Below are 24147 nucleotides of genomic sequence, written 5' to 3'. Positions count from 1 at the left end.
GAATGAAAAAGGTCAAGCTACTTGCCTAAGTTTCAAAGCAAATTATAGCAGCATTGAGACAAAAGTCATAGTTTCCTAACTCTCTATCTTGGGCTCTTTCCATTATAAGTACATTTACTTTATGGCATTAGTGATGAAGTCAGCTAATATCACTTAATTTTTATATTTCCTGAATAAGTGATTAAATTTTAGTATGTTATTACTGTACCATACAATTACCAAGAATCTTTACAAGGATCTATTGTTTAAGCTTGTGATTTTATGATACATTTTTCTTGATACAACTGGGCTTAATGTAACATTTTTGCAACAAACTTTCTGATTTGCCCAGCAATGTTTAAAAGGCAGTCAATGTAAGGTAAAATTTCAAAGTAAATACTCCCTCAATTCCCAAGGCAACAACTTAAAAAAGGAAAACAACATAAGCCACAGGAGGAGCCTCTAAAAGGCCTGTGTTTTGTGGCCCTGGTAGAACTTGGCACTCTCTGAAATCCCTGGAGGGAGGAAAGCCATTTGTGTCAGTGCCACTGGGCTGAAACAGTCCCTGAGAGTAAGTTGCAGTACTGCTTTGGATGTTGCTCTTTGCTCTTTCCAGCCCCAAGGAGACTTCTTAGCACACTTGAAGCAATAACGGAAGGAAACAATACAAGTTTTGTGCTTGTGGAACAGATTCAGAGGGAAGGACTTGTGTAAAAACATTTTGGTTTCACATTGCTAGAATTTGTTATTATACAGAACGGTGTTGTATTAGTTTTCCAGGGCCGTCATAACAAAGTACCACAGACTGGGTGGCAACAGACAGCAGCACGTGGACTGGCTCTGATGGCGGCAAAGGGTCATGGGAATTTGTGACTTCAGAGTTCTCAGCCTCATATGTGTCCACTCAGACTCAAAGCTCTCCACTCAAAGGCTCAGGGAACCATCCCTTCCCACCCGTGTCCTGACCTTCTCAGAGGAAGGGAGCTGGCAATGGCGACCATGCAGATTGCTGGGTAATTAAAACATGTTAGGTTGGATTTGATGGATCTGTCATCTTGGCCAAATCCTGGCCCTAAAAACAGCCCTCTTCCAAAATCTCAGCATCCCATTAATCCCAGGACTAGAAGAACTTCCCTCTCCTTTCCCCAAAAGTCATCCATTTTCCTACGTCAGGATGAGTGGCAATTCTTTTCAGGAAATAACTTCTTGTACTTTGATATACTCTCCACCCAGGAAAATCCATTTTCCTTTGCAAAGTTGACACAATCCTATGAGAATCCTTTATTGGAGAATAAAAAGCAGAGCTGGCAAAGCTAGGTGACCTGAACACTCCTGGACAAAATCAAGAGGGAAGGTGACAACTACCCATAAAACAACGCCTGGCTGTGTGAGAAGTCACCTCAGGCACCCCAAGACCTGGGTGAAAAAGCGTGTATCCAGAAAAATCCATCTTATTAATTTTTGAGAAGAAAATACAATAACATATACAATGTTCATGCAATGGGACAAAATCATTCTGATTTTCCATCAGAGCTACCCAAATCTGAACCTATTTAAAAACAGCTGAGTCAACCCTGCCAGTGAATCCTGGGAGTGCAGGGCAATGACAGGATCTGTGCTTGGATTGTTCTTTCCGTGGACTTGATCAAATGGCATTAATGTGACTTGAACTGTGAAATTCCAGCCAGAGCCTAAAAAGTCTTTTGCTCAATTCCCCTGCTACCTGAAATCACTGAGTTTAAAACGCCTCCAGTTCTAATCCATTAAAGTTAACAACTTTCAGAGCCATTAGCGATAACAACTTCCTCCGTCACAGTTTCTCATAGTAACCAACCCTCCCCACCCCCACCCCCCCCCCCCCCCCCGCCCCGCCGTGAAGAATTTATGCAAAAAGTGGATCAAGGGAAAACAAATTCAAACCTTGTAGCACACTGACACAGGCGACGAGGACGCAGGGTGCGGTCGAGGTGCTGAGAGGAGCCCTACGGTCTCCCCCATCAGAGGCGTTCCGACCATGCCTTCTCTACTTCAGGATGGAAATCTGTGCCTTAGAGTGGCAAGCCAGGCTTTACAATGTGAACATTTCTCCTCTCTGGTGTCAACAAACAGCTGTAAGCTGGACGGAGGGCCATTTGTTGGGGAGGCTGCAGTCCTTTGCTGCTGTAAACTCAGTTCCTTCAGTGGGACACCCTCACCTTGACTCCTACTAGCCATAGCCCTTCTGGGGTATGGATGTTCCGTGGGACCAGTGCTGCCAAAGCTCCCCCTTCAGATGTTCTTCAGGGTGGGATGGGATGGGGGTGGGGCTGTCTCTTCCTGGGATTTGCTTGTGGGGCTTAATTTTATTATTTGTACTCCTTTCTATCCTTCAGTGGTCAGAGATCTGTCCTCGAAACATGTACTCTCCTCTCATCTCCCACCACATCCACTGCTTTCTTACCTTTGACCTAATTTTACATCTTTCAACAAGAAACCAAAATCCATAATATTGTGAAATGGACGATCTTCTTTAGGTGCTCCCCCAATCCTGTAAACATTCAACATGTTTTTCTTTATACTGTGTTAGAATATCTTAGCAATTCAACGGGAAAATGGCAGTCATTTTTACAGTAAGGGAGCATATACTGCAATTCTACTTTAGAAACAGTATAAAATATTGGACTATAGAAACAGAATGGCTCATGGACTCTGAAGTCAGACTGCCCAAGTTCAAATCCTGGAGTATCTGTGACTTACCAGCTGTGTGACTTTGGACATCTCTGTGCCCCAGTGTCCCTGTATCTAGAATGTGGTTGGGAATACTACCTACCTCAAACGTAGCAAGTATGAAGCTCTTAGCCTGTCACAAAGTGAAAACTTTACTATTTTTTATTTATTATTTAGTACTATTTTATTTTTACTGACTCTTTAAGTTTTAATTAATCCATAGATGCCAAGCCAAATTCTATTCACGTTGACAAAACAAAGAAATGAAAGAATCTTTGCATCTCTCAGTTGGCTTGTAGAGTGGCTATAGGTTTGTTAATTATAGAAGCAGATCAGCTAGTAATTATACTTACAGCCTCTTTCAGATAATCTTAAAGTCACTTTGGAATGGCAGAATCCAGAGAAAATGGAATAGTGGCCAAAAGAGGACAGCTGAACACCTGAGGTTTAGGAGGGTTAGTAGGAAAGGAGGCGCCCGATATTTTTGAGAATCTAAATAGAAACTGGAGTAGTAACTAAGGGAACCAGATTTGGGATAGTCTTATTGAATACAAAGCAAGGTATAAATAAGAGGTGAGAAAAGGTGTCTCTCTGGCAGAAATTCAGATTAGTTAGCTTGCCTGCCAAAGCCATACCTCCCTGAGTCCTAACGTGGTAGCTTTTTGGTGCAAGCACATAGAATAGCACCTATTCGGCATGAGATATGCCATTCTCACCTTTTTCCTCCAGACAGCACATGTGCTATGCTGTTTTCACAGTTTTAGAATGTAAGTCATTACATAAGTAATTTCTTTGTGTGTAACATTCATTTTAACATTTTGTTTTGAAATAATTTAGGCTTACTGGAGAGGTGCAATTTTTATAGATCACTCATTCAGCTTCCCCTAATGCTAACACCTTACGGGACTACAGTGCAATTACTGAAACCAGAAAATTAATAATAATGCAATATTTTAAAGTAATCTACAGGACTGACTTGAATTTTGCCAGTTTTCCCACAATCAGTATAGCAAACTGCAGAAAACTTACCATATTTTTGTTTGTTTGTTTTGGCGGCAGGGAGAGGGATAGTAAGTCCTCTGATTTTGTGGTTCCGTTTTGTCTTTCAGGACCCTGACTCTTCTTTACCCAATTTTTAAAAAGGGGCTTCCTCCTTCCTGCTTTTGTCTCCTCTAGAACTAAGTGTTTGGAAGATACCCTTTCAATCTATGTGTCCTTTTTTTTAAAAAAATTTTTTTGGCTGTGCTGCACGGCTTAGGGGATCTTACAGTTCCCTGACCAGGGATCGAACCCGTGCCCCCTGCAATGGAAGCACAGAGTCCTAACCATTGGACCACCAGGGAATTCCCAAACCATGTGTACTTTTAAACACCTTCCCTTTGACTATATTTTATTTCACTTGGTCACTTGGTTTTGTATGTTCAGACTTGGGGCAGATTTAGCATTTCTGGCAGTGGTTTTAGATCACTCCTTGCCCTGTCAGTTATCCTCTCTCTTCTCTCTTCCATGCAGTTTTTCTCCATTTGTCTTTCTTCACAGCAAAGCCTGGCAATGAGGTGGGGATGGGAGTGAGCAAGAGAGAGCAAATGCTAGGATTAAGGAATTTTTCTTTTTTTATGTACAGTTATTTAAAGACTGAGCATTCTGTCTTAAGTTATGCTGAGGGCCTGATCGCGTGTAAATTTTTCCCCTCCTGTTGTCCTGTATTGTTTTCCAGTTACCCTGAAGTTCTCAGTAATTTTTTTTTTTCGATCATAAAAACACAGATGGTAACTGGAAAGTATCCTGAGCGGTCCTGTGGTCTAGGCTCCTATCTTCAGGCAAAGTTTTCCCTCTTCAAGTGCTATAGGATGTGGACTTAATGAAAGAAGAGTCCCGTTAAAAGTAAGGCTTACATAAACTCCTATTACCTTCTCAAAAATTCCATACCACATGGAATCTTATTATTTTATCTTGTAGATTCTAGTAATTTCAGGACTATATTAAAAAATGCAAGCCAACATAATACATAGTATGTCATAGTTAAGAGTTAATTGCTAATGAAAATGTAAGGAATAACTTTGTTTTTGTTAAAATATAGGGAAAGGAAGAGAATGTTATTCATTGTTAGAACTGAAAAGGCGTAATAATTTTAATAAATGAAATTTTCTTTTGAAGTCTTCATTACTTACTAGATAAATACATTTTCATTTGAGTATTTCTTAACATAGAGGATACCTAGTGCTATGGATTGAATGTCTGTGTCTCTTCAAAATGCATACATTGTAATCCTAACCCAGAATGTGATGGTACTAGGAGGTGGGGCCTTTGGGAGTTGATTAGGTCATGAGGCTGGAACCTTCATGAATGGGATTAATGCCCTTATAAAAAAGACTCCAGAGAGCTCTCTTTCCCCTTCCTCCATGAGAGGATATAAGGAGAAGTGGGCAGTCTGCAACCCAGATGAAGGCCTGACCAGAAACAAAACATGCTGGCATGCTGATCTCAGATTTCCAGCCTCCAGAAGTGTGAGAAATAAAAGTTCTGTTGTTTATAAGCCACCCAGTCTATTGTAATTGGTTATAGCAGTCTGACCTAAGACACCTAGTTTGTTTGTAGTTGGAGCTAAAGGTCAAAGTTCTAAGGTCTTTGTTCATATACATCACACACCTACAATTTTTTGGTCATATTATTTTTAGTGTTATCCATAGTGACCAACAAGAGTTATGACCTCACCTTTTTTGCTGATAGTTCAAATAGTGTGTTAGGAAAACTCTTTCATGAGTGGATCGTGTACGTCCCTCAACTGTGGATGAGTTTGATCATCAGCTCAACTGGTGGTATGGCTGATCTGTCCTTTGGCACCATTAATTTTCAAATCATCTCTACTGCACCATGAATATGATGAAAGCCTAAAAGCTTGAAGCCAGACTGCACATGACTTTAGGGCCATAAACATGTCACGTTAAAGACTCTACAGTCTGTCAAGCATTCTGATGGCAGCAAAGATCTTAATATTCTCATTGCCAACTATTTAACATGAAATAGGATGAAAAGGATCACAAGATCTTACACTAAGTCCATTATTAAAATCTTGATCTTAACCACTTTGGAGATTTCTTTTTTGTTCCTAATGTTACTAACTTTGTCTTTTCAAATAAAAGCTTCTCCCATTTATGTTCTCCATAGGACTTTTCCTCCAACTCTCTCCTTTTAAACCACTGGAAAGAGGTTCTCAATACATCCCTACTCCTCTTTCAACTTACAGCAATATTTAAAGCAGCACATTTCTTTTAGTTCTTTAAACTGAAAGTGAAATTATATCAATTGTTGGCCTATGAACCATTCCCCTGTGTACTTAGAGAGTTTTGATGTAAGAAGGAATTGAAGTCTCAGAATTTCAAAAGTTCTCCTTGTGAATTAGTGTCTATCTTCCAGATCCTTGATTTTCAGTGTTCCATACACTAACTTTTTTGGTGGTTTGTTTTAGATTACTCATCACTGTGGTCCCCTTCTTAGTCTTGTCTCAAAGTCACATTTTCTGTCTTATTTTTCTGATCTTATGCCCTATTGCCTCTTTAATGTATTTCTTGCTATTGGTTATGCCAGAATCTGTACTCTTGTTCTGAGATTAAGTATTAGCTAAGAGTATTGTATGGTTTAGAAAACTATATCAACTCTGCATTTGTTTATTCATTCATTAACACAACTTTATTAATCAAGTGATGTAGCATCCACTCTGATAGAAACTGAGGATGCAGTCATAATTGCTACTTTAAAGAAAATCAATCTAGCGGAGTAGAGAAAAAAATATTAGAATACTACAGAGAGCGGTATCATTGAGGTGTGGACGAGGTAGTATGCACTGGCAGAGAAGGCACAGCAAAAAAAAGATAAATAAATAACCTAAATTAGCCAGGTGTGGAGTCAGATGAGCAATCAGAAAGCTTACAAGGGAGGTGGCTTTTTAACTGAGCCATGAAAAATTAGCAGGAGTTCAATAACAAGGTCCTTTATCCCTCTACTAACTCTTTACTTTCAGCAAAGATCTCTCATTTTAAAACATTATTTTTTTTATCCTTTATATTTTTCTCCTGTTACCACCCTATTTCCCTTTCTCTCATCGCGACTCACTTTCTTGGGAAAATAGTTTATATCTGCTCTTTCTATTTTCTTAACAACCACTCATCCGTCACAGTTACCCACACTGTGCTCCAGCCACTGCACAAAACACTATCTGTCAATTCTCACAGATGACATCCTAATTGCCAAATCCAATAGCAACATTTCTCTCTTTCATTTGACCTTTCTGTATCATCTGGCCCAGGTTATCACTTCCTTTCTTGAAACTGTCATCTGTTAACTTCCTTGCTATCATTTTATCTAATTTTCCCCATTTCTGGAGGGTCATGTGAAAAGTTTTCTTTAGGTAATTTCTCTTCCTACTCATACTACTAAAGCTAGCTAAATCTTAGCTTTAGAATACAGAACTGGGGTTTCCTTGATTAGTTAATTTGATACTTTAATAGCAGCTAAGAATATGATACAAATCTGTAGACCTGAGGACTGGACATGTGTTTCTCTGGTCTGGAGAGCCAGTCTGCAGAGGCATCAGCATTCTGACATCAGTGGATCCATATGTATTGTCTGTAAGGGATCTACTCTATGTAAGATTCTAAGAATAAAGAAAATGTGTACATTACTAGTTAACAGATTATATGCCAATATCAATTAGGGGTTATATTTGCTTTTCTTCTTCTTCCATTAATATTCTTGGCTGACTAATTGGTTTGGCAAAGATAATTTTATTTTGGCTTATATATCTATCAGTATATTTGCATTTATTAAATGCATTGGCTCTATGGTTCTTTTCTATTTGCATTATTTCCAGCAGTAACTGCAAACTCAATTTCTGTACAATGTTCAATCATGTATTATTCACTTCTTCTGTGTCATTAAGAATGATGAATTGGAACAGGATGATGATTCATCCTAATAGTACCTCATTAGACACTCTTTCCAAATATTAGTGAGCCATTTATTCAATCCCCATACCCAGCATCCTCTCACCTACATTTCATCAATAACTACTTTAACCAGACTGTCATTATTTCCCAATTTCCCACATTTCTTTTCTTCACTTTTCTCTTTAAAAAACAGCCACATATAACCCATTATCAAAGGCTCATTGATTTTTATGTCCCTGCCTGTTTGTTAGCAGGCCTTTACTTTCTCTGCCTTCTTTTTTTTCTTTCAATATTTAAAAACTCTATTCACTAACTCAGTCTGTGTGTTTCCCTCTGCCAGTCTTCCTCACTGGAAGTTTCCTTTCTCAGACTCTGTTTCTCATTTTTTAACAGACTTTTGTTTGTTCATATATCTAATAAATTCCGTGGCAGACATTAAACTGTTGGAAGGTAAGGAAACTATGTTTTGTGTGTTTTTAAAGTGAGTGCTTTATAAATTATGCCTTTTTGAGGTGATAATGGGTGATAATCACAAACTTCTTTCATGAAATTATTCCCCTATGTTGTTCAGCCTTTGGCAGCTCTTATTTTCAGAAATATTAGCAAACTACTGTGATGTGGAAGGGGTTGGAAGAGCTGAGAATCTTCAGCTGTGGGAGCCCCATTTTTAGAACTTTGCTTTTTCTTTTCATTTTGCTGTTGCAACAAAGATTGTAGCCATTGGTAGTCACATACCTAAGTGCTGCAGAAAATGTTCGCCACAAAACCAACTCCAACTGCTGAGTTTCAAATACTATACAATTTTCATTTTTGTCTATTGAAATATTTAAAATGCTAATATCTTTTATGTTTCATGTGCTTAGAAATTTTTTAAGTGAAGGGCACTACTGCACACATTAAATAAAACAATATTTACAGGGAATACCCTGAAACGATGTTGTAGAAATATGTGGATTCTTCAATAAATTATTGCATGCCTCTAACCTTGTATAAGAAAAAGTTAATGAAGCTCTTCTTACAATATAAAGATATGATGGGAGGAACCAAATCATATAGCTCTATAAAGATTATCCTCAGAAATTTGACTTTCAATTAAATGACAGCATAAATACATTTTATTTGCATCTACTAAATCAGAGACATTTTTCAATTTATCTTTTTTCCTATACTCCTAAACATTGCATAGGCCTTATTTATTATAAATACTATACTTCCGGTTTCTGTTTTAAAAATCTGAAAATAATTGTGAGCTAATGTTATTAACTGCTGTCTCTTTTTTTCCTCTTTGAGTATTCTCTTTATGGTTCCCAGTATTTGCTGATTATACTTATTTTGTTACTCTTCAGTGGTGTTGGAGAACTTCCCATATTATAGTCTCATTAAGGAAAGTTTTCCTAAGAAGGAAATATGAGTATATACATAGAAATTTGGAAAATTAAGTCAAGTCCAGCCTTAATAAAATTATTCCCAAATACTTTATCTCTATTATCTCAATTTTGAAGTTTCATATACTTTTTTTTTTTCATTTTGGGAATAGATTTTTTTCTGGAATTATCATTCCATTCTTTTGATTCTTATCTCCTTCAAAACCTAACAAGGGAGTAGCTGATACTGGAATTTCTACCCCACAGTAACAGTTGAAAATTGAAGGAAATATATTAAGTAACTGTTTTCAGATATTGAACAACAGGCAGAACAGGACCGTGGCTCTGAGAGGAGGTCCCAAACAAAGTGAGTCCTCTGATGGCCCTGGCTTTTGGTCTGAATCTGCTTTCTGGACTCCAGCACAGGGAGGGGTACTCAAGTAGATCACAGAAATGATGCTGATTTGAAGAGATAGAGACCAGACACTGGGGAGACTGAAAACTGTGGGGCACAGTGACTAGGAAATGGAGCTTAACAAGTATTTTTTGGGATCATCTGGAGTCTTTGCTGAATACTAAGCCGTGCAAACATTGGTTCTAGAAGAACCTATGCAACTTGGCTCTATTCTAGATGCATGCTAGTTTTAGGAAAACTGACATGGAACAATCATTAGGAAACTTAATATAAATCATTTCCAGATCTCAAAAGGGCTTAAGGACACCCATGTGTCAATAAATCTATAATGGAGAGACCTTGTTAAACACTGGCATTAAGTAGAGAGACAAGAAGGGTCACACTTCAGTGGCAGGGATCAACCAGCCCTGGAATAAAGACTACTGTAGACAAGCTCTGGCAAAGTCTAAAATAAATAAGCTTATCAATAAGTAAACTCAACTGCCTGATAAAAGACAATTCTATTCTACCTTTTTAAAGGAAGAATACAAAACCCATACTCTTGATTATGTAATTATTATGGTGTCCAACATCCTATAAAATATTAGACACACATAGAAACAATTAAATCTTAGAATAATTTAAGGAAAAATTATGCTTCAGAAATGACAAAGTGATGGAATTAGCAAAGACTAAACTTTAGAATGGTACAAAAGTTCAATGAACAGGAAGGCATTGAAAAAGAAATTATTCACAATGAACTATCCAACTGAGAGAAAAAAAAAGGTTGAAATATCTAAACAGAAGCTTTGAGACATGTGTGATACTATCAAGGCAGATAGAATTGTAGTTCCAGAAAGCAGGGGGTGCAGAAACAAAATTGAGTAAATAAGGGTCAATTTTTTCAAAATCTGATGAAAAACTTTAACTTAGAGATCTAAGATATTCAGTCAATCACATGCAGAATGTCACTGTTATACTGTAAGAAGAAAAAGTAGTTTGGAATATATACTTCTTTAGCCATTCTTGGAAAATATCATCTGTAAACACAAGGTACATGTACAAAAATCAACTGTATTTCTATATACTGGCAGTGAAAATTTGGAAACTGAATGATTAAAAAATACCATTTACACTAGCTTAAAATAACATGAAAAGGCGAGATATAAGTTAAAACTACAGGTGCAAGACTTGTACAGTAAAACTACACAATGTTGTTGAGATAAATAAAAGAGGACCTAAGTAAATGGAAAGATATACCATGTTGTTAAGATGTTAGTTTCCTCCAAAAAGATGAGCTGACTCATGGTAATTCCATTCAAGATGCCAGTAGGCTTTTAAAAGTGTAATTAATTAATTAATTGATTTTTTTTTTTGTGGAGGAAGGGAGTAGAAAATGAGCAGCTGATTCTAAAAGTTATATAGTCAAAAATAGGTCACAGAAACAAAAGTTGTCCACCGTAAGAACTGATGGGGGAAAGGTCAGATTACCATAGGTATATTAATATATTTAATTTACATTTCTAGAAGTCTGCAGAAAGAATGGTAATAATTAACCTTCTAAATACCTGCAGATAATTTAAAAATATCCATTTATTACTGGACTACATCCATAATACCCTTTGTATATTTTTAAGTATAAGCCAGAAATATGATATGTAAGTGGGAATATAAACCCTGAATATTCCTAATTTGCCCATTTTAAATAGTATATATGGTGCTGTATGTAAAGCTCTTTACCTTATGCCTAACAAATGTGAAATTCGTATTTCTATTTTAATAAAAATCATTTGTATCTAGGCAAATCATTCTCTTGGTTCCTATAAAAACTAAAATCTCAGGACCAAATATTATTTACAAAGAACGCTAAGCTAAGATACCACCAATTAACACTTGGATATTGTTCTAGAAGTGTCTTTTGCTGGCTTACTTTTGATTCACCTGAGAGACTTGGATTTGCAGTGTTAGATGCTTGAAGGAGACAGAAACTTAAATATTCATCTACAAAAGCAACAAGATAGTGACCAGAAATTTTTCTAAAATGTTTCCAGTAAATTATGGATATGCGATGAAAAATAATACATAGACACCACTTCACAGCTTCAAAACCAGTAGACTAGAAATGAGTCCCCAGATACCATCTGCCCACCTACCCTTGACCAGTAAAATTGTTTTATTTATACTTGAATTTACAAAACCATTCTGGGTATGTGATTCTCTCCTTTATTTGACCTGTATGATTTAATATTTTTCCCAGTAGCAATTATTTCCTTTGATTGGAAACAAAATGAATTAATCATTTTGGATGACCTGCTATAAAAATCTGTATTTATTTCTGATTATTAGGAATAGAGAAAATATCATAGCCTCAAGTCTATATTTCTTTGAACTGGTAATTAATAATTAGCCAGAGTCTCTGAATTAGCTCAGAAATATTTTTCACTGTTATAATTTACTATATCATTTAGTATACTTAGACATATTTTAAGAGTACATCAACCTTTAAAATTATGCATATTATTTTATTGCACGTACAAAACTGGCCTTGTTTCTTAGATATTAGCTTTTGAGTTATCAGATTTGTGGGTTTAATTGTAACTACAATTATTCATAATTATACAAATTCCCATTGAATTTATTAAGAGGTTTTATTAAATGTTTATAATTGAAGAAACAAAACTTCTTTGAAAATTGTCTTCTTTTAAGTTAGTGCTTTTAAAAACCATTCATCAGCATATTATAAATGACACCAGCAAATAGAGACTGCAAATAAGAACAATAATTTGTTTTCCCTTGAATATTTTATGTTGTGATGAAATAGAATAAGCACTCCACCAAATTACATTATAGGAATCAAACAGGGTCTATTAGATGCTAGTCTACATTTTGCGAAATTATTTTGCTAATATTGTTAAATTTACTACCAATTGTTTTAAGAACTAAGAAAAAGCATAATAGCTGAGAAGGAAATGTTACAGGTTGATTTTTAGAAAAGAAGGTGTGTGGATATGGGGGCCCTTCTAAACATTCATTCATTAGTGGCTATTAAGCATCTGCAAAGCATGAGTGTTTCTATAAAGAGCTTATGTAGATAAGCATCCTTCCCACGAAAACCTTATAAAGTGTATGTTAGTTATTGTCTTTTTTACAGAAGAAATAACTTCAAATAAAGAGAAATTACATTATTTGTACAGGATTGCATAAAGAGTAAATGTCAGGAACAGGATTTGACACTGGACTTGTTTGCCATGTCAAACTGAGCTCAAAATCCTAAGTTACACTGTTCGGGCATATCAAACTTTATCCCAAGTTTTCCTCTCTTAATAGTGCTGAATAAAATTTTAACAGATTCAATTTGACCTAGTAACTCTAAGAGGAGCCAGGTCAGACAATCATCAAATATTAGTAACATATATAGATGGTATGCATGTTATAAACATTGCATTTTAAAATTCATTTAATAAATATCTGCTGAATATCTGTTATGTACCAGATAATATACGAAAGATAATAAATATTTTAAAGTATTTATAATTAATATATGAATCATATTTTAATTACTTATAATTTTCAAAAAATTAAAATGATGTAAAATATTTTAGAATCCTTTCTCTTTCCTTGTCTCTTAAAGCCACTCTCCACACTGGATGAAACCAGTCATAAAAATTTGGTGTATATTATTCCAATCTCTTTCTGTGGTTTTACTATCACATAAACAATATTTGCATTCACTTACATTTACACTGAATTTTATAGATATACACACATATGAATATATAAATGAAATCATTAAATAAAATAGTTTTATTCTCTTTGATTTTCTGAGAATTGCTTTTTTTTCCTACTTAAAATATGCCCTTCTGTATTTCCATGTCAGTACATAGAGTCTATCATTATTTTAAACTTACTATTTTTAACGGCTTCTTTATAACCTTCTATGTGAGTATATCAGAATGTTTCCAATTTTTCACTATTAGGTATGGTGCTGAAATGTACATGCTCATAACCTGATTTCTGGGGTTTGACCAATGTGACTGGGGGGACACACAAATGCCTCTGGAAGAAGGCTCTCAGAAAACACTACAAATTTCCCACAGATGAAGTTTGAGTACTTCAAGTCCATACAAGAACCAAGCTAGTTCTAAAAACATCATTCACCAAAATGCAGCTAGCCATGAGTACTGCTTTCTCTCTTTTTTTTTAATTTACCCAGTAAACTTGACCTGACCCATCATCTAAAGTAAGTTAGTTTCTGCATCATGGCTCCTCTGCATTTTATATGTGATTTTAATGTACTGATCACAATACTTGTTCTTCTTCTTTTTTAGACAACTCTTTTCTGTTCCTTCTCCTAAACTACTGCATAGTTAAGGGCCGGCCCTTTGTCTTATTTATCTTAGTTTCCCAAACACTTAGAATGGTACCTGTGCATAGTGGTTCTTACAAAAGGTTGTTGAATGAATGTGTATTACATACATCAATTCTTTAAATTATTTTTGTGAAAAGGAATGTAGTACAACTTTAATGTCATGCAAAGCCATAATAATTTGGTTCATCAACATTTGAGCTATCCTATCACACATTTAGAAAGTTGGTAACAACCTGAATCAAATTCATTGCTTTCCTCTTCCCAGGAATAAGTATATTGCTTATTCTCGTGAAACAAATACATTGCTTATTTTTGTGTGTTATGAATGGAAAGGAGACATTTTGTAGTTTTCCAACGCTAGTGCATTGATATTTAGATACCTTTGATCTACTGAACGTCTGGCATACTGTATTCAAGCTTCAGCTCCACTCTTTCTAAGCTGCCACCTTAGCCTCCCTGAGTCTCAGTTTTCTCCTCTTGAAAATGAATATAACCGTGCTTACCTAGTATGAATAATCTGTGTTTTATATGAAATATAACTGAGTTGTATGTCATGTACCACAGTTTCTGACAATTAAAGAATGCATTATTATTACTAATAGTGCTATTAATTAAAAACAGTGTACAGCATTATGGACAATAGTAATAGGTTAGTAAAATTAAGAATAATAATACATATTAAGCATTTAGTACATACCAGGAGGTGTTCTAAGTTCTTTGCACATGTTAACTCATTCTGTCTTTATTATAACACTTTAAGGTGAGCACTATTATGCCCCTATTGTATAGATGAAAGAACTAGGTCTCAGAGAAGTAAGTAAGTTGACCAAGATTATACAGTAAGTACAAAAACCAGGCTTCAAATTCAGGAATCAGATGCTGGAGATGATACAGAAATAATGATTGTCATCGCTATGTGAATATTTCCAACTATTGCCCTTCAAGTTTAAAGGTTATTCACTTAGAAGGATTCTGTTACCTACTCTTTTTCAGGAAAAAATAAGAAAACATTAAAGAAAGAGATTCCCTAAACTTTATCTCAACATATCTACAAACTTAAGTACATGCACAATGATTTCCATATTCTCCTTCTAGGAAGGGCTTGATTTTAATGTGCTGTGTGTGCTGTTGCCAGTTTCCAGCTGAAAATCCCTCCAGAGGCAGCCTCAGCTGCAGAGAGCATCCTCACCAAGGTTCCACCTTTACCAGGGCAACACAAATCCAGGGATTGATCATTGTAGGATTGTTGTTCTAGCTCCAGCGCTCCCTATGCAATCAGCCAAGGATGTCATTAAGGCTACATTATAGCTCTCCTTCTCTTTCCACCCAGTAATGTTCCTTTCCTTTCTTTTCCGAAGTTGGAGGATCCTATAAGCACTCCTTAATAAACACCCTGCACACTGAACATTCAACATTGTCAGCCATGCCTTTTGAAACAGTCTGTGCCCTTGTCTTCGAAGTCAATACATTCTCCGGATTTTCTTCACAGTCTCATCTTCCTTCACCTAACTCTCAAATGTTGCTCTATACTAGGATTTATCCAAGACCCTCATCTACACATGATCTCCCTAGGCATGAATAAGTGAATCTCATTCATTTTCATGGTTTCAATTACCATGCACATGCTGCTGCTAAGTCACAAAACTACATCTTCAAGCCAACATTTTCCTCCCACTATCAATATCCACAGATGGAACTCTCTACTGGCTTTATAACCAGGGATTAGCGAACGTTTCCTGTAAAGGGCCAGATAGTAAATATGTTAGGTTTTGTGAGTCATACAGTCACTGTTGCAACTACTCAAGTCTGCCATGGTAGCATCAAAGCAGCCACAGACAAAAGGAAAATGAATGGCCATAAATGTATCTCAATAAAAAGTTATTTAAAAAAAACAGGGTGTAGGCTAGATTCTGTTTGCCAATGCCTGAGCTAAATTACTATTGTTCCCAAACCTTTTCTCTAACTTCCACTTTCTTCACATCTCAACTTAGATATTACTTCTCTCTGGCAATCTCTATCTCTGTTCCCCTTCTGTTATGTGCTCCCAATACTTTACTTCTCCTATTATATTTTATTTTAGTTATGTATTTAACTTTCTGTTGCTCCATTAGCTTATAAACTCCAGTACAGTAACAATCAAACCTATCTTGCTCATGTTCGTAACCCTAGGATTTGTAGTGTTTGGCCCAAGGTAGGCACTAATAAGTATATCTGGATAAATGAAAGCATATTAAAAAATACGGATTTGGGAATAAGCTAGATGTATTTAGGGGGAGCAGTTGATGCATATGAGTAGCCATTTGATGTGAGATATGATCATATTTTCCCAGAACATATATAGAATCAGTAAATTATTTTGAAAACATTTGAGTTTTCCAAAACTCAAGGCTTCTAAGGTTTGAAACAACCTTAGGAATTATATACTCCAATGGTGAATTGGACTCAAATTTTACTTTTCTTCCACACGATTCACATGAGTAATGCACTTACATAAGTACAGCATGTCTAATGAGTTTTCAGTGTAGGTTGGAAGGGGTTTGGTGAGTGTAAAGGAAACTGGTCCCAGGACCTGCCTACCTGCCCAATTTGGAGTCAATCTAATTATCCTTTCTCATGCATACTTTCTCACAGCCAAATACCTCATTTCAATTACTCTCACAGGCAATTTTTTTTCCTGCCTCTGAATCTTTTCATCTGTTATCCCTTAAGCAACCCTCCCTCTATTCTTCATTTGGCTTCTTCCTTCTCAGCCTTCAAGTTTCAGAGGGGCTTTCTCTGGTTAACTAATACTAATAATACATCTCTGTAACCCCCTTTCACTGCACCAGATTCATTTCCTGTTCAGAGCTAATTTTAAGCTATTAACTGTACATTCGTTATTTACTCATTGAAAGGTAATGTGAGTTATGCTGGGTTTAAATTCCAGTTCACCAGCTACAGGAAATTGGCAATGCTACTGGAAATTCATGTGCCCCAGATCTTCTGTGAGGTGAAGATAACGATGGTATTTAACCACACAGGTTTATGTGAGAATTGGATAAATTAAAGTCTTTTGAAATTTTTCTGGAAAATAACTCAATACAGATTAGCTATGTAAAACAATAATAATGATTACTAATATTAATCACATTAATGGTTATTGTATTATTAATTATTAATAAACAAATGAGCTAATATTAATTATTTATTATTTATATCCCTCACTAGACTATAGGATCTGTTAGACAAGGGCCGTATATGATTTTGTTCAAAACTATATACCTACTGACCGGCCCTTCAGTGACTGCTGAATGAATAAGGCAGTCCTAGTAGGTTTCTCCCCTGCCTGTGGGGAAAACCCTTGAGCTAGCCAGTGTCCAGGGCTAGACCAGAAAGCAGAGGCCTACAGAGGACTATGTCTTGCTCAGGTCAGCAGGTATGGAATAGGGAACTGAACTTGAGACATTTATCCTGTCCAGGCCTGCCCTGTGCTAGCTTTTATTTTACCAATTGCTAAATATTTAGGAGGTCTTGGCTGACACACAAGACTTCCCATTTCTTTACCATTTTCCACTGGGCAAGCAACTGTGTATGGAAAGTCTTCATTACACAGACTGGTTCCACTCCAAAGTCTGTTCCTATGTCTGGGTTTATAAGTGCAGCTTTCAGGACCTGCCCCTGCCCACCCCTCCACAGATATCAAAATCCTCTGATGTGTAAGTCCCTCATATAAAATGTATGGATTACAGTCAGCCCTCCATATTCGTGGGTTTCACATCCAGGGATTCACCAAACCATTGATCCACTTGGGTTGACTGTATAGGAGGATGTGGAACCGGCAGATACAGAGGGCCAACTGTACAAAGTGGCTTTGATAAGCCACTGCTAGTGGCCTCTATCAGAGGTCGGTTTCCACTAGTTTCTTCTGGTGTGCACATTTGTATATCTATAAAATTTCACAAATAGTACTTAAAAGTGAGGAAGAAAACAGTGATACCCAGTCATGGAAAGTGGGAACTGTGTAGTTCATATAAAACCAATAAAAACATTTCTAGTACTAGAGGATGAATAATCCCAACTACATAGTTTACATTTGAATGATAAATATAAATTTGAAATATTCTACTTATGGTAAAATAGGTACTTAATTCCTAAGAAAATTATTTTGAAAATATTGCAAAGATACCAGAGGAAAAGCAGCTTATCTGTTTTGTAAAACAAGGCTGTTACATTTACTTTAAAGTATCCTGGTAAACAAACATTCAAGGTTACAACTTACAATGTATTTTTACGGTAACAATATTTCCCATTAAGCACAACACAATAAATCTTTTTAAGGCTTTCTTGGATGTATTTACCTCTGAGCTGTATTTAGCCTTGAACAAGGCATGATGATGAAAAAAAAATTTTTAGAAACCAATGTTGAAAAACAAGAGCTTATGAAATCCCATTTTATCTACAAAGAGACAGCAATGAAAAGCGGAAAAAAAAAAACCTTATTACAACCAATGAAAAACTGTAACTCCTTTGCTACTAAAAATTACTTTTATTGTATTAACACACTGTCAGAACACATAAACCTATTTCATATAGCAATCAATTCTAAAACAATTACAAAGCTTTCAACACAGCTCTGGAAAAGATCTTTGAGTTCTCCTGGATGAAAAATTCTCTGAAAATAACAGAACTACAATTCGAAGGGAGGAACCTACGAATTGTTTTTCCTATGGAAAATTATTAAAAATAAATATTTGGGGTCTTTAAATAGCAAGCTAGAAAACTGATACACATAAAAATAGAATTCATCTTTAATATTTAATATCCAGAGGTAATTTCTGTGTGCATGTGGGCATATAATTATTTGTCTTTCTTTATGCATAAGTGGTTTTTTCCATCCAAAAGGGAATGCTACTAACTCTAATAGGATAATATTTTGAAAATGTTTGAGAATGTTTTCCTTCCCTCTCTTAGAGCTAGGAGCATATTATCCTCATAGAGAAACTGCTTTGCCAATATCGTGCCTGAAGAGTAGAGTGGCAATAGGGGAAAAACAGGTGAGTAAAACCCCTCATACTTTAGGTATGATTAACATCTAAAATAAAATGATGTTAATTAAAAAAGTGTGGGTGGGTATCATCTAATCAGTTAAGAGCTTTAAGAGCAAAACCTGAGATTTCCTAGAAAAGAAGGAATTTGGCCTTAGGGCTCCAGAATCAAATCCTGCCCTCCAACTTGCCCTACAAATTTCAGGTTGCCAATCCCAACAATGACATGAGCCAATTCCTTAAAATAAATCTATCTAACTATCTATTATCTATCTGTCTATCAACCTACCTACCTACTATTGTTACTATTTCTCTGGAGAATCCTGACTGATACAACTTCTCACTGCATGATACCAGGAGGTACATAATATCAACATGACTTATGACTGGTGATGTTAACCTTGATCAATTGGTTTAGCTGGTGTCTTCCAGGCTCCTCTGGTGTAAAGTTTTTATTTTTCCCTCATGACACTCAACATTTTGCAAAGGAGTTGTTAATTCCAGTCCATACCCAAGAAGACTGGAACTAAGTTCTACCTCCTGGAGAGGAACTGTCCACACGTATTACTTGGAATTCTTCAGTAAGAAGTATTTGTTCCTTCTTCCCATTTACTTATTCAGTTAACCATTTATTTATATCAATATGAATGCATGTATACTTATTTTATATTTGGGGTTGTAATAAGATATTCTCATTTATTTATTGCTCAAATTTTTCCAGCTGTGGCCATTGGGAGTTGTTTTAACTGGCTCCTGTTTCCACCCCTCCCCTCCCCTTCCCCTCCTTTTCAACTTCCTTTCTGGCACTACAAGAGCTCCCTAATCTTGTATTTTTCCAGCCTCAGGCTAGAATCAGTCATTTTCCTAAAGGACCTTGGCTACACTTACTGGATAATTGTGTCTGGAAACCAAGAGCTGAGTGCTGGGTGTGCTCATTGCTACTGAGGTGCCATTGTTTGTAGCCTCTCTCAGTGGACAGAACTAAGAAATACATGTGTGTACACAAAGCCATACACATGTACACATCTAAAGTGTACCCCAGGCTAATCCAGCACCACAGGGCGCATTGTAGACCTCCTCTCTCAATTATTTTTAACTTTTTTATCTGACAGTAAGAAACCTGGCTACCATCATCTGTAATCTATTTACTTATTTGGTTATCCCTAGAAGACATGTAGTATCAGAATTGCTAACCCATACTTGTGGGAAATCAATTTAATAATTAACGTACACTGTTTATATATGGTTCCCTTGCCAGTAACCTTACAATATTCATTGAAAACATTGTTTCCAAAGTTACTTAGGTTAGTTCCTTTTTTCCCCCTCACCCCCTTCACTGAAGTCATATCATATAGTTGTAATATATTTATATTTACATGTCACCACCATCTGTACTCCATGCTAGGATCCCTTGACAAATTGGTTGATACTTTAAATTTGCATACAGTAAAGTCCACTCTCTATGGGTTTTGACAAATGCATATAGTCATACACCCAGTAATCCAGTTTCATACAGGATGGTTCCATAACCCTAAAAATTCTCCTTTGTAATCAACCTATTCTTTCTCCACCAACCCCTCTGATGGTTTAGAAGAAGTTATTAATTTCAGTTTCTTCTATTAAGGGTGCGGACAACACTCTGTGATTCTGACCCTCTTCAAATTGATTCCAGAAGTCTGGCCAATTGATTGCTGATAAAGGTTTCAAGGCAATTCAATAGAAAATTATATTATTTTCAACAAATTATGCTGGAACAAGTGGATATCATATATTCTTTAAAACTGACCATTACTTCACACCATTCTCAAATGTTAACTCAAAACGGATTATAGATCTAAATGTTTAATGAGAAACTGTAAAATTCTTAGAATAAAATCATTAAAAATTTGATGTAGGCAAAGTTTTCTCAGAACACAAATAATACAAACCATAATATATATCTATGGATCTATATAGATAGATAATTATACATATCTGCAAATTTGACTTCATGAACATGAGATCCATTGCTTTCTTAAAGACATTACCATGAAAATGAAAAAGCAAGCCACAGATTAGGAGAAAGTATTTATAAGACATAGCTCAAGAATGTGCATACAGCATATATAAAGATCTCTTATAATTCAATAATAAGACCACAAACCATGGTATTAAAACATTGGCAATACCTCAGATACTTCACAAAATAAGATATGTAATAAACACATGAAAAAATGCACAGTATTATTACTTATGAGACAAATTACGGATTAAAATCTCAATGAGATAGCACCACAAACAGATTAGAGTTGCTAAAATTAATTTTAAAAACTCCTACCATGCTTTTTGCTGTCAAGGATGTGGACTACCTTGAACTCTCATATACCGCTGGTGGAAATATAAGTGGTACAGCCACATTGGAAAATACTTGGTAGCTATTGCACTTATAAAGTTAGACATACACATACTATCACTCTATGGTACTAACCCAAAATAAATGGAATTTATGTGTACAAAGATGTGTACATCAAAGTTCATAACACCTTTATTTCCAGTAGTCCAAAACTGGAAACAGGATGTCTATCATCAGATGAATAAGTGAACTAACTGTGGTGTATTTATACCAAATAAAAAAAAAGGGTGCCACAAACTATTGACAAATACGGATGCATCTCAAAATGGTTATTCTAATTGAAAGAAGTCAGAAAATATATATGAGTAGAAAGAAGCTTTTGAGGGTGATAGAAATGCTTGCTACCTTGATTGTGGTGGTTTTATATAGTATACACATACATACCAACACAACTGTACAATTTTCTATACTTCTAATATAGTTTATTAACACTTACCAAGTGGAATGGGTACTGAAGGACGTAGCTGGACCCCCAAAATCCCGGCATTCCCTTCGGGCCTCCACCAAGATGGCGGCGCCCACGTTGCAGTCCTCTATCTCAGGCAGGTGGTTCGGTGCCGCCCCAGGCCCTTCAGGAGTCCTGCCCCTGCGGCTGCGTGAGGCCCACTCTGGTGCTCAGGGGTGGCTGGCGGTGTAGGAGGCTCGGGGTCTGTTTTAGAAGTTCCTCCCCTAGAGGGGGGCAAAGCTAGAGGTCCCCGCGCTCTTCCACTGTGGAAGGCGGGCAGCTTTCTCCAGACTATCCACCGCGGCCTCGACCCATGGCCGACTTGTTGCTTCTTGTGGGGCATCTGCTGGCGCTGCTGGGCCCCTTTCACTTGTAGCGAAGGGGCTACCAAGTGACTGCGCTGGGGGGTCCGGCGCCGTGGTGCGCCGCCTGGGAGACCCGAGCAGCCGGAAGCTAGGCGCGCGCCAGGCGCCGGCTGCCGAGCGCGTGGGAAGCAGCGAGCGCACTGCACCGAAAGCTCCAAGCCCTGTCTGCTCCTCATCAGCAGCTCTTCGCTGACGGGCGGACCTGCGCCAGCTTCCCAGACCGGCTCAGCTCGGCCTGGTCCCCGGGCGGCCCCGAGCGACCGGGGGTGGGGGCGGGGTGCGGAGGCTGACGCTTGCGCAGTAGCGTCCGGAGTTTGGACGAGGGTTTACACCGGGTGCTCCAGGCCCGTGACCTCTGCTGCCTGTTCGAGCCCAGCTGGGTGCATCTGGTCAGCTGGGCAATATCATGTCCTGGTACGACTTCAAACACAAGGTGACTGGAGAAGACGGGTCTGGAATCACTGTTCTCCTAATTACAAGTACACCTGGATCCAAACTGGGAAGTCAGCTGGCAGTGCTCTTTGGCCGAACAGAGTTAAGACACCTCCTTTTGAATTGTATCAGTTCTTGGTCAGGAAGCAAGATGACTGGGTAGAAAGGTAACCAAAGCTCCTCACTTTTCTGCCCCTTGCACAGACTGACCACATAGCGCAGCTTCGGGTCAAAGAGCCAGGAAATGGGCGTTCTCGGAAACGACTTGCTGCGGAAGTACCAAACTGGAGGTCACGTCTGCTCAAGAGTTAAAAGAGTTGTTTAAAGAAACTTCATTTTCCGAATTAGTTCTTAACCTTGGGACACATGTCCTGGATACATGCTGCAAAGCAAATGCCGGTCCAGATGGTCCCCGAGGGTATTGGATTGCAGAAGGTGGAGTCGGTATTAATCACAGACAAGTAACAAATCCTGAGAGTGTTTTAGTTGTTGAACCACATGTTCTTAAGAATGGACTTTCATTCTTAATGATGGAAGAGGGATCTTTACACCATAAATGGCTTCAGCTCTGATGAAAAATCCTGTGGTTCAAACAGCCATCATTCATTCTCGAGATAGAAGAAAGAACTTATACCTCTGCTTATGCACATCAGGACAACAGAGACTGGAGTAGACGCTGGGCTTCACACTGTAAGTAATTTCATTATTTATGTAGGTTGGTTAATAAATAAGTTGTTTATGTGATGGTGGAGTATTTTATTTCCTGATCTGTAAACATCAACTACCATAGAAAACCATCATTTCCTGGGTTAATCTTTCTTCTTTTAAGTTATACTTAATGAAAAAATTAAATGCTGTGTTTCCTCTCCTACCCTTCTTGCTCTCTTTTTTGGAGTTGAGGAGAAACAATGAAAAAGAGGTAGTTTAAGGGATTGTGGATACTTTTTATCAGGTTTGTATCTCACTGATCTCAGGAGTGTTTTATTGTTGTTCTAAAATCAGCAGCGCCTCTAGTGTCCACATTAGGAATGCAAAATCTAGTATTTGGAAACAAATTTCTGATTTTTTCATTATTTAGGAAGTACATATAGTTCTTCTTAAAAAGAAGAAAAGTATCGGATGAAACCATAGTTGTCATTAGAAATTACAGTAGAAATCATTTCTTTTCAAAGAAAAGAACAAAAATCAGTACTTGACATTTCAGAAGTTTCTAATTCAGTTTTGCAGTCCCTAGCCTGTTTCAGTATAGTTAAATTTATTCATGCCTTAAAAAAAGGAAAGTATCCAGTGGAAATTACTGAACTACAAAATCCATCTGATGAAATTAACAGCAACTTGGACACAACAAGTTAAAGGTTCCAAGAATTTGAAGGCAAATTGATATGTTATTCAAACTGAATAATATAAAGAAAACAAACAAAAAGACAGTAGTCTTAGTTGCGGGGCAGTATGAAGCTAGTTAATATATATGTAATTGGACTTTCAAAAGGAGAGGGAAAAACAAACAATTCAGGGATCAGAGGAAAACAAAATTTACTTGTTTCAGTTGTTAAGTATTACAAAGAGAGAACTTTAGTATTAAAGTTAGCAAGTCTAATTAGTAAGTGTAATAAGTATTAGAACTAATGTATTGCCTGCCTAGAGTGCTTTACCACCACACCTAATTCATCTTCATATGCATCTCCAGTGTAACTACCCCCAATGGTTTTCTGACCTGCACTCCTCCCATAG

The 24147-nt window shown here is 37.0% G+C and overlaps 1 pseudogene; it reads left to right on the top strand.

Moving 5' to 3' along the window:
• Positions 1-21682: 21682 nt before the first annotated feature.
• LOC133075827 (tyrosine--tRNA ligase, mitochondrial-like) lies at positions 21683-22988 on the top strand (annotated as a pseudogene).
• The last annotated feature ends 1159 nt before the right edge of the window (positions 22989-24147 follow it).

This window comes from Eubalaena glacialis, chromosome 15, assembly GCF_028564815.1.
Source record: "Eubalaena glacialis isolate mEubGla1 chromosome 15, mEubGla1.1.hap2.+ XY, whole genome shotgun sequence".
Classification (NCBI taxonomy): Eukaryota; Metazoa; Chordata; class Mammalia; order Artiodactyla; family Balaenidae; genus Eubalaena; species Eubalaena glacialis.
Note: the sequence above shows the minus strand (reverse complement) of the source record. Positions and strands in the feature narration are given on the sequence as shown.